This window comes from Eutrema salsugineum, unplaced genomic scaffold (genome assembly GCF_000478725.1).
Source record: "Eutrema salsugineum unplaced genomic scaffold, Eutsalg1_0 scaffold_7, whole genome shotgun sequence".
Classification (NCBI taxonomy): domain Eukaryota; kingdom Viridiplantae; phylum Streptophyta; class Magnoliopsida; order Brassicales; family Brassicaceae; genus Eutrema; species Eutrema salsugineum.
This window is the reverse complement of record NW_006256486.1, coordinates 7,653,151-7,664,229: the sequence shown is the minus strand read 5'-3', so window position 1 is coordinate 7,664,229 and position 11,079 is coordinate 7,653,151. Positions and strand designations below refer to the sequence as shown.

At 41.3% G+C, this 11,079-nt stretch overlaps 2 non-coding genes across 2 annotated transcripts; both read left to right on the top strand.

The window, feature by feature from the left end:
• Positions 1-6,940: 6,940 nt before the first annotated feature.
• Positions 6,941-7,045, top strand: LOC112083248. The gene has a single exon (XR_002897539.1). It is a non-coding gene; the product is annotated as a small nucleolar RNA R71 (small nucleolar RNA).
• A 2,854-nt stretch (positions 7,046-9,899) lies between these two features.
• Positions 9,900-10,006, top strand: LOC112083194. The gene has a single exon (XR_002897492.1). It is a non-coding gene; the product is annotated as a small nucleolar RNA R71 (small nucleolar RNA).
• Positions 10,007-11,079: the final 1,073 nt, after the last annotated feature.

The window sequence follows — 11,079 nt, the reverse complement described above, 5'->3', positions numbered from 1 at the left end:
AATATCGAACCTAAACAATTGAAATGCAGATCTAAATAAGCAAGTAAAAATCGATTGGTTTTTAAACTATGGCTAAAAATGCTGAGCTTACGGGAACTCTACAGGGATCATAATCGGTTTTAACACTAGGGATGATAGATTGGGATTGACGGTTATCGAAATAAAGGGTTCTAGAGCTAGAGTACGGCGGTATGACTACGTCACTGTCGTGATCATAACCAACTGTTTCTCGCAACCCTGACCAGTAGGTTTCCACTCTGGCCCTGGAAGGGAGAGAACGCAAGAGCTGCACAAGACTCGTTAATACTCACGATCTCGCCGCATGTAGGTTTCCACTCCTACGGAAAAATCGCCTGTTTCATTCTAGGTCTGATACTTAATGAAAACTTTCGCAACACTAACTATCTAGATCAGATACTAGGTGATCAATCAAGCATACATGCAATAAGAACGAGAATAAACAGAGAACAAAGTTAAAATCCCAGATTATGAGAGCCCCTTTCGGGAACCCTAAGCCCAACTCGGGATCTACTCAGACATAGCTGAGGTCGACATCATCATTGGTTTTAATAAAAGTAATCAAAAACAGTAAAGAAAAGAGATGAAAGAAAGCTTCTCTATTGAAGAACTCAGACTTGAACAATCTCCTACAAAATTGCATAAAACGGCTAAGGGAAAAGGGTTTCTGTAAAGTATGAAGGTGGTGTCTAAAAACGACTTAAATGACAAGTATTTATCGTCTTCAATACTCCATGGTCTTAGGGTTCCGGAATTGAGGCTGAGAAATGATTTTGGGCTTCAGAAATATGGGCTTTAATTCGGAGTTGGCCGGCCGCGATCGAGAGTAACGTGACTGCGGGAAATATGTGGTTGGCCGCGGTCGGGAAGCTTGTGACCGCGGGGAATGGGCTGGTGGCCGCGGTTGCGTGACTTGCCGGCCATCCTTGAGTGGCTCCGGGGCTAGTGGAATATCTTGAGATCCAACCGTTGGAATGTCTCCAAACCAAGTGTATTTGAAAGCTGGTTGATTTTTCTATAAGTTGTCCAATTTTGAGGGTGATCAGACGGTGAGAAAGTCTTCGTCTCTCCATGAGAGTTCTGACGGTCTGCATTTATCCAAAAGAGTATTTTTGTTCCAATTTGTGCTTCTTTATCCCAAATTATCCCCAGACTTAGTCTTTTGTTTGTCCTCAAACAAAACAAAGGCCAAATCTCGGTGAGAGGTTTGAAAACGCAGGAACTAAACAAAATCTCAGAGACCAAACTTCTAGACCAATATTCATCATTATGCATTAATCGGGAATAGCCTAGAGAAATCTCACTACCAATACGGGCATAACTAGTCCGTTAATCCGTCATGCAGAAATCTATTGCACTAAGATCTAACTACCAGTCAACTAGCTCTTAACATTTATTAAAAATCTCGGTGTCTCATCAAAGAAAATATAAGCAAGGCGATCTAGGCTAGGTGTAAAAAGGGTTATTCTAGGGGTAAGGCTTAAGGTGTTTTCGGGTTACCTGAAGATCTGGAGGATGCAAGATATTATGCAAAACCGCAATAGAGAGTGAAGCTGTTGGTATCCACAGTTTTCAGTCACTTTTTTCTAGCCATAGATTTCTGGTCTTCTTCTTCAGGTTCTCTCCTAACTCCCCCAGACTTAGATTTTTGAAAATCTTTCCAAACCATAGCTCTTTAAACGAATAATGGTTGCTTCTTGCTCCAAAACTTTTGACAATCTAAGACTCATTAGGCTTTTCGTTTCCCTCTCTCTTTTCATTCATTTTTTTTTTTGAAAGAGGGAACACCTTTAGATATAGAGTCATAGAGAGCACGAAATTACCAATTAAAATCAGTCTTGTAAAGCTTAATAAGGTTTTCTGATACGCTTCCTTCCCAACTCCATTCAATCTTCCTTATGAGTGACTGAAAACTGCGTCGCTCCTCTTCTCTCCGACGTTTTTACACATATCTGTTGATATAAAATAAAGAGAGAATGCACGAGGATTGAAAACAAAGGTTTTTGGTTTAGGGTATGGTACCAGATAAGGATGAACTGGTCATCTAGGACGACAAAGAGTGGTAAAAATGAGGGTAAAAGACGTCGTAGATGTGTATGTCGATGCCTGCCTAAAATAAATGATGAGAAAATTAGATATCAATATTAAGGTCAAATAAAATGAGCTAGTATGTCCTGTCAGAGAGAATCTCCATGAATAGAAGTCCTCTGGTGGGAGTTCGTAGTGCAAGTACTCTAGCTACCGCCTAGTCTAGTGCTAGCCACAAATGAGCTATCATGCATAGTGTAGAAGCGTGCAGGTCTAAATCATCATAGTTTTGTGTCAAACATTCCTGAAAAATACTTAAGATCGAATAGGTTACATATTAAAATTTAAAAAGTGCTTGACATTTGAAAGCAAAAGTAAGAAAATGATTAGTACGGATAGACATCCTCCCCTAGACTTAAATCACACTGTCCCCAGTGTGAGAAAGTTGGTGAGAAGATGGTGAATAAAAGCGAAAAGTAAAATAAGATAAAAGAAAATAAAATGATGATAGAACCGTGATGGCAGTGAAGTGCTGATTAATCACTCATCCTCCGATGTATCTGCTTCGAACTGGTGCTGCTCCTGTAGGAAAGTGACAACGCGCTCAAAGCGTCGTTCTTGTCTCTCAACTCTGCACTCCAGATCAGAATGTGTGTGTGACGATGTCGATGATGAAGTGTGGCCGGTCGAAACAGATGGCTGAAAGTGAGCACGGGCCGCAGCTGCATCGCGTTTTGCCTTGGCCACTATGTATTGGCCGATGGTGAATGGTAGACGAGGCACATATGGCAGAAACTCATCGGGTTTCAGAGTCCATCGCGGACGTCCTCCGTTACAAAATCTCGGGATTGATGCCGAAGGTAAGCAGACTCGGTGCTCCTCGGTGCCAGTGCAATACTTGTAACCAAACCTGTCTGGATCGAAAGCGGCATGAGAGATAGTGTGATCGCGAGAGAGATAAAGTAGGTCATACCAGACGTCGGGAAGTGGATCATCAGATGAGAAGTCAAATTCTACAGCCTCTAGTATAGCTGTGATAGCACTCCCGTAAGTTGGAGTAGCGTCCTCGCAACCATGTAAATCATGCTTTACCTTCACCATGTTCTGTGCTATGATCCAGGCAAAGCAGGCAAGTCGTGGGTCGTCCATAAATGGCATCTGAAGTGTAATGAGCTCGGTCTTCAAAACACATCCCTGGTTGGCTCTAGAGAAGATCGTGTGTGCTAAGGTTTGTGCACAACTCTCACTGCAGGATGAGTAAAAAGGGCTGACTTGGATCTCCCGCTATCATAGATGCCATGACCCATCTCTCTCCACAAGTCAAAATCGGGTTCTTCTTCAAGGTGAATGCCATCAGTGTATGGAAGCTTAAGAGCTTCACAAAGTGCAGAAATGGTGAGCGAGTAAGTCTGTCCGCGGATAGAGAATGACAAGATGACATCAGATGCTCTGGGGTTCCTTCTCTTCGTGTGGTGGAGTGTAATAGTTGCTAAGAACTCGCGGACTAGCTTGGGATAAGTTGGAAGGTTCAGTTCCATGTAGGGTCTCAGCTTAAGTGCATCGATGTACCAGATTACATCTTCTCTGATTCCAAGCATCTCAAGTGTATGATAATCAATGCAAGGCGTAGGTTTGATGTTCAGCTTCTTGAAATGTCTTGCATAGTCCACTCTCGGGTTTATCTCTTTGCCAATGTATCAGATCTGTGGTGGCTCGGGAGTTGCTCGTGTTTCTCTTGAGTGCTGGAGCAGTCTCATCACATAGTTTCTTCTTCTCGGTCTGGCTTGGTTCAGCATGTACTCTCCAAGAGTAATATCATCGGGAATGTCCTCAGAGCTGTCAGTTCGACGGCTTCTTCGGGATCTGGTTTGTTCCATTTTCCTACAAGACGAGATGATTCTTGGAAAAAGAGTGAATATGGATGCTGATTTTAACGCATTAACGATCAGTTATACTAATCCTAGGATCAAGAGATTAGTTAAAACCATGAGCAAGTATAAATGTATAATTGACATTGAATCGAAAAAAATCGAGTAGTTCATGACCAGATTCGGATTTTTGATGTTCTCAACATAGAAATCTTCTAAAAATCGGTTTTAATGTGCAATTTCCATGTCAAAACTATAGGTTACCTAATACTAATCACTAATCACACAAGACTTAATCAAATTCATCAATTTTGCTATTCCAAATTCGATTTTTATAAAGCATGTAGAATCCAAATTTCAAAAATCTCAATTTCTCTTAAGCTAGGTGTTAAAATCGATTTTCAGATAACCTAAAAGGCTAATCTATTGCTCTTAAGCTATTTCCACCATCAATAAACCAAGATTTGGGCTTTTTAAGAAAACCCTAAATTCTAAAATTAATTAAAATTGGCGAGTTTGAACTTCATACCTTGCTGGAAAGAGAGATTTGATAATAGATTTGTAATCAGGTTTGAAAAAGAGTGAGGTTTGGGCCAAGAATCTCTTAAAAAGCTTAAGAATTGAAAAAGATGTTCCATCTCCTAAATCTCCAAGTCTTTTGGAAGAGAAGAGAAAAAGAAGTTTTTGATCCAAAAAATGTATTTCCTTTCTTTAAAAAGCGTTTTTGTAGCGAAAACGGGAAATTTACGGGAAATCAAAAGTTTACAGGAACTTACCTGTCTTGTCTTGTACGCAACGGGGAATTTAAAACTTACGGTAAAATCTTAACGGGCTTTACCGGTAATGCTCCGGGAATCACCGGGAATCACCGGGAAACACCAGGTAACACCAGATAACACCGGGAAACACCGGGAAACACCAGGTAACTTTTGAAAAGCGGCGGAAATCCGAGTTCCTGTCTCAACGACCAACGGCCGCGGTCAGGAGACGCGCGACCGCGGTGGTTATAGGCTCGGCCGTGGTCACATTCACGGTGCCGCGGTCGATGATGCCTTGGCCGCGGGTCGGTTGGTCGCGACCGCGACCCTTTTTCCTGCGGCATTTGTCCAACTTTCAGGTCTTTGCCGGGCCGAGCAGCTAAAAACCTATCCTTCTTTCTTGGTTTTTCTAATTTTCTGATTTTTTTGTGTTTTTGTTTTATAAAATACCTGAAACTTAAAAGAAAACATAAATTATAAAAAGGAAAAGAAAACTAAAAGAAAGAGTACCTAAATGGGTTGCCTCCCATTAAGCGCTTTTGTTTTAAGTCGTTTAGCTCGACGAAGGCATGAAGAATCAGGCTGATTCGAATGGCACTCCACTTGATGTGCCTTTATCACTTCCGGTCGCTGGAGGTCTTACTTCTTCTCCTTGAGGAGCCGTCTTCTTTCCTTTACTCTTCTTTTGGACTTTAACATTGTTTAAAACCCTTTTTGTGTTTTCGATCAGTTCCTGGATTTGGTCCTCACTAGTTTCTGTTGCATCCGGTGGAATGATGATCTTGATCTTTGCAAAAGCTTTCGGCTTCTCCTTTTCTTTCTCTTCTGGTCGGCTTCCTTTGCTTGGAAAATCATCTAGGATAGTCGGGTAAAACCTTCTGCGATCTGCATTGAGGAAAACAGCGTGCCGGTTTGCGTGATCGATTACTGCTCCTATGGTAGCCAGAAATGGTCTCCCGAAAATGAGTGGCCTCTCCTTGTCCTTATCCATTTCCAAGACTTGAAAATCTGCTGGAACAATCTTGTCTCCTACTAGGACTTGTGGGTCATGAATCGCCCCTTCAATATCTTTTTGAGATGAATGTCCAAAGATAACCATGACTGTCGATGTCCTTAAGGTTTTTATGCCCAATTTTTTTGCAAATGTCTTTGACATGATGTTGACATTTGCTCCGGAATCGCACATACAGTCTGTGAACTTGATTCCTGAAATGAAACATTGGAAAACAAAACGTCCCAGATCGTCGGCTTTTGTAAGCCTTTGAAACGGTGATCGTTGAGGTACCTTGAATGGTGGCTGCTTGGCATCGACATCCTTGTAAAGTGGTACAGATTGGGGTTTCTTCATTCTTTCCATCGGTTCTGGCCTCTTCTTCGGGCAGTGTGGTTATGGCATTGCAAAACCTCTTGGGGTTATCCTCAACTCTTCCGGGAAGAGCTCCACTTTACCTCTTCATAGAGTCGGCTGTTTGGGCAACTTGTACGTCTAGCTTTTTGACGTGCGAAGACAAAGCTTCAAACTTCCCGTTCAGGTCATTGTACATGCAGTCAACCTTCACGTTCATGTCTTTAGATGTTTTCTTGTTCGTCATAACAAGCTGCTGGATGGACTGTTCAAGTCTACCGATTTGTGAAGCTAGCTGGTTCGTCGTGACTCCTTGCTGTTGTACAAATTGATTGTTAAAACCCGTACCTTGATAGTTATATGGCTGTCGCGGTTGATTAGCTCCTGTCCCTCCGGAGTTTCCACCTTGTAACTTGTTTTGGAAGGATTTTTGCTGTGGTGGGTAGTACTAATCTTGAGGATTCTCCACATTTGGATTGCGGTAAGAGAGATTGTTGTAATTTGCATTCCGGAAGTTGTTGTTGAAGCCATTGTTGAAGCGATTTGGATATGGTGCTAGTGCTCCTACATAGTTCACCTCTTCTTCTAGAACGGCTTGATTAATGTGATCGATATCACTAGGTCCTTCATCTTTTGCGCCATTGTTAGTCTCACAAGCATGGATTGGGTGATTGTAGCTCTTCAAAATTTGGCTCATCATGTTCTTCAACTCGGTTATCTCCTTGTTGTCTGTTCCGGTTTGCTTCATCGAGCGATTTTATTCGGGACAATCATTGCTATTGGCTTGAGCCAAATTCTCGATGAGGGCTCTTCCTTGTGCTATAGTCTTTTGTCCAAAATATCCATTGCTAGCTGTATCAAGCGAAAGTTTGTATTTTGGTTGCAAACCTCGGTAAAAGGTGCTCAGCAGACTTGATCCGGGAAATCAATGGTGAGGGCAATCACGTTCATACTCCTTAAAACGTTACCAGGCTTCATAGAAAGGTTCAGTCGGTCCTTTCTGAAAGCTTGAGATCTTTGTTCTCAACAAGTTCGACCTTGACTTAGTATAGAAGTGATTCAGGAAAGCAGTTTTACATTCTTCCCAATTAGTAATCGATCCTGCAGGCAAAGATTTCAACCAACGGTGAGCTTTGTCTGCTAATGAAAAAGGGAACAACTTACACTTTAAATAGTCTGCTGGAACTTGGTTTGTTCTCATCATGCTGCAGATTTCTTCAAAGAGCTCGATATGGTCCATTGGGTGTTCAAAAGGAACTCCATGGAATTGTTTTTTTTTTCACCAATGAGATGATTTGAGGCTTGACTTCAAACTCATTCTGATTCGGAAATGGAACTTGAATTGCAGATCGGTTCTGAAAATTTTGAGTAGGTGCATCAAAATCAGCTATGTGATGGTTCCTGGCTTGTCTTCGATGTTGATTTGCTGGCTGAACAGAGCGGTTAACGTCGGCTGCATTGATAGGTGCATCAAGGTCTTCACGTTCTTCTCTCTCGCGGTTTTGGTGGTTTCTTGGAGGAACCTCATCCTCTTCTCCATCTTGTCGAGCATGATCACCTTCTATGTGATTGTTCTCTTCATTTTCTCCATGTTCGGACCCGTCTTGGTCCATATTTAAAGCTCGGTTAATAGGATCTCCAGGCTGGTCGTCGTTGGCCATTCCTTGCGTTCGTCTAAGTCTTCGAAGTTCTCTTTCGTGTCTGTCTATCTCGTCTAGAATTAGAATGTTTTCTACAGGTCTGCGCCTAGTATTCATGCAATTCAGAGAAAAACAAAAGAAGAGATAGATAATTCAGCAAAACTTTAAGAAAGAACTAGAGATCAGGTGTCTAGAACAGAAATTAGAACAAGAAAAATAACAAAAGGCTTAATCACTAGTCACTAATCACACAAGACTTAATCAAATTCATCAATTTTGCTGTTCCAAATTTGATTTTTGCAAAGCATGTAGAATCCAAATTTCAAAATTATCAATTCTTCTTAAGATAAGTGTTAAAATCAAATTTTCAGATAACGTAGAATGATAATCTATTATTTTTAAGCTATTTCCACCACTAATAAACCAAGATTTGAGCTTTTTTAAAAAACCCTAAATTCCAAAATCAATTAAAAATGGCGAGTTTGAGCTTCATACCTTGCTGGAAAGAGAGATTTGATGACAGATTCAAAATCAGCTTTAAAAAAGAGTGAGGTTTAGGCCAAGAATTTCTTAAAAAGCTTAAGAATTGAAAAATGTATTATATCTCGTAAATCTCCAAGTCTTTTGCAAGAGAAGAGAAAAAAGAGGTTCTGATCCAAAAAATGTGTTTCCTTTCTTTAAAAAGCATTTTTGTGGCAAAAACAAGAAATTTTTGGGAATTCAAAGGCTTACGGGAACTTACCTTTCTTGTCTTGTACGCAACAGGGATTTTAAAAGCTTCCGGCTTCTCCTTTTCCTTCTCTTTTTGCCGGTTTCCCTTACTTGAAAAATTGTCTAAGACAGTCGGATAAAACTTTCTGCGATCTACATTGAGGAAGACAACATGCCATTTTGCGTGATCAATTACTGTTCCTACAGTAGCTAGAAATGGTCTCCCGAATATGAGTGGTCTCTCCTTGTCTTGATCCATTTCCAAAACTTGGAAGTCTGCTGGAACAATCTTGTCGCCTACTAGAACTTGTAGATCATGAATCACCCCTTCAGTATCTTTTTGAGATGAATCTCCAAAGATAACCTTGACCGTCGATGTCCTCAAAGTTCTTATGCCCAATTTTTCGGTAAATGTCTTTGACATGACGTTGACATTGGCCCTGGAATCACATAGTCAGTCTGTGAACTTGATTCCTGAAATGAAACATTGGAAAACAAAACGTCCCAGATCGTCGGCCTTTGCAAGCCTTTGAAACGGGGAACGTTGAGGTACCTTAAACGGTGGTTGTTTGGCATTGACATCCTTGTAATGTGGAACAAAGATTAAGGTTTCTTCATCTTTTCCATCGGTTCTGGCTTCTTCTTCGGGAAGCGTGGTTATGGCATTGTAGAATCTCTTGGGGTTATCTTCAACTCTTCCGGGAAGAGCTCTATTTTTTCTCTTCATAGAATCGGCTGTTTGGGCAACTTGGACGTCAAACTTATTGATGTGCGAAGATAAAGCTTCAAACTTCCCGTCTTTGTACATGCAGTCAACCTTCACGTTCATGTCTTTAGCTGGTTTCTCGTTTGTCATAACAAGCTGTTGGATAGACTGCTCAAGTCTTCCGATTTGCGAAGCTAGCTGGTTCGTTGTGACTCCTTGCTGTTGTACAAATTGATTGTTAAAACCCGTACCTTGATAGTTATATGGCTGTCGCGGCTGATAAGCTCCTGTCCCTCCGAAATTTCCACCTTGGAACTTGTTTTGGAAGGACTTCTGCTGCGGTGGGTAATACTGATCTTGAGGATTCTCCACATTTGGATTGCGGTAAGAGAGATTGTTGTAATTTGCATTCTGGAAGTTGTTGTTGAAACCATTTATGAAACGATTAGGATATGGTGCTTGTGCTCCTACATAGTTCACTTCTTCTTCTTGAAAGGCTGGATTAATGTGATCGATATCACAAGGTCCTTCGTCTTCTGCGCCATTGTTGGTCTCACAAGCATGGATTGGGCGATTGTTGCTTCTCAAGAGCTGGCTCATCATATTCTTTAATTTGGTTATCTCCTTGTTGTCTGTTCCGGTTGGCTTTGTCGAGCGATTGTACTCCGGACAATCATTGCTATTGGCTTGAGCCAAATTCTCGATGAGGGCTCTTCCTTGTGCTATAGTCTTTTGTCCAAAATCTCCATTGCTAGCTTTATCAAGCGAAAGTTTGTCTTTTGGTTGCAAACCTCGGTAAAATGTGCTCAGCAGGCTTGATCCGGAAATCCATGGTGAGGGCAGTCACATTCATACTCCTTAAAACGTTCCCAGGCTTCATAGAAAGGTTCAGTCGGTCCTTGCTGAAAACTTGAGATCTTGGTTCTCAGCAAATTCGACCTTGTAGAATTGGTTTAGAAAAGCAGTTTTAAATTCTTCCCAATTAGTGATCAATCCTGCAGACAAAGATTTCAACCAACGGTGAGCTTTATATGCTAATGAAAAAGGGAACAACTTACACTTTAAATAGTCTGCGGGAACTTGGTTTGTCCTCATTATGCTGTAGATTTCTTCAAAGAGCTCGATATGGTCCATTTGATGTTCAGAAGGAACTCCATGGAATTGGTTTTATTTCACCAAGGAGATGATTTGAGGCTTGACTTCAAACCCATTCCGGTTCGGGAATGGTACTTGGATTGCAGATCAATTCTGAAAATTTTGAGTGGGTGCATCGAAATAAGCTATGCGATGGTTCCTGGCTTGTCTTCGGTGTTGATTTCCTTGCTGAACAGGGCGGATAATGCGCCCATTCGGCTGCATCTCCTGGTTGTTACCATCGGCTGTATTGATAGGTGCATTGAGGTCTTCGCGTTCTTCTCCCTCTCGGTTTTGAAGATTCCTTGGAGGAATCTCATCCTCTTCTCCATCTTGTCGAGCATGATCACCTTCTCTATGATCATTTTCTCCATTTTCACCATGTTTCGGACCCTTCTTGGTCCATGTTTAAAGTTTAGTTAACAGGATCTCCAGGCTGGTCGTCGTCAGCCATTCTTTGCGTTCTTCTAAGTCTTCGAAGTTCTCTTTCGTGTCTGTCTATCTCGTCTAGAATTGGAATGTTTTTTACAGGTCTGCGCCTGGTATTCATGCAATTCAAAGAAAAAAAAAGGAGGAAAAGATAATTCAGCGAACTTTAAGAAAGAACTAGAGATCAGATGTCTAGAACAGAAATTAGAACCACAAAAATATCAAAGGCAGCAAAACAAATCCCCAGCAACAGCGCCAAAAACTTGATGTGTCTACTGCGTGTGGGAACGAGTTTTACCCTTAATAAAAACAATGAAAGCCACAAGTGCACAGCTAATTAATTGTAGGGATCGAATCCACAAGGATTTGTGTGATCGGTAGGTTCTCCAACCTTCAAAAGAAAGGACATGTGTACGGTTTCTAAGTTTATGTCTTACACTAA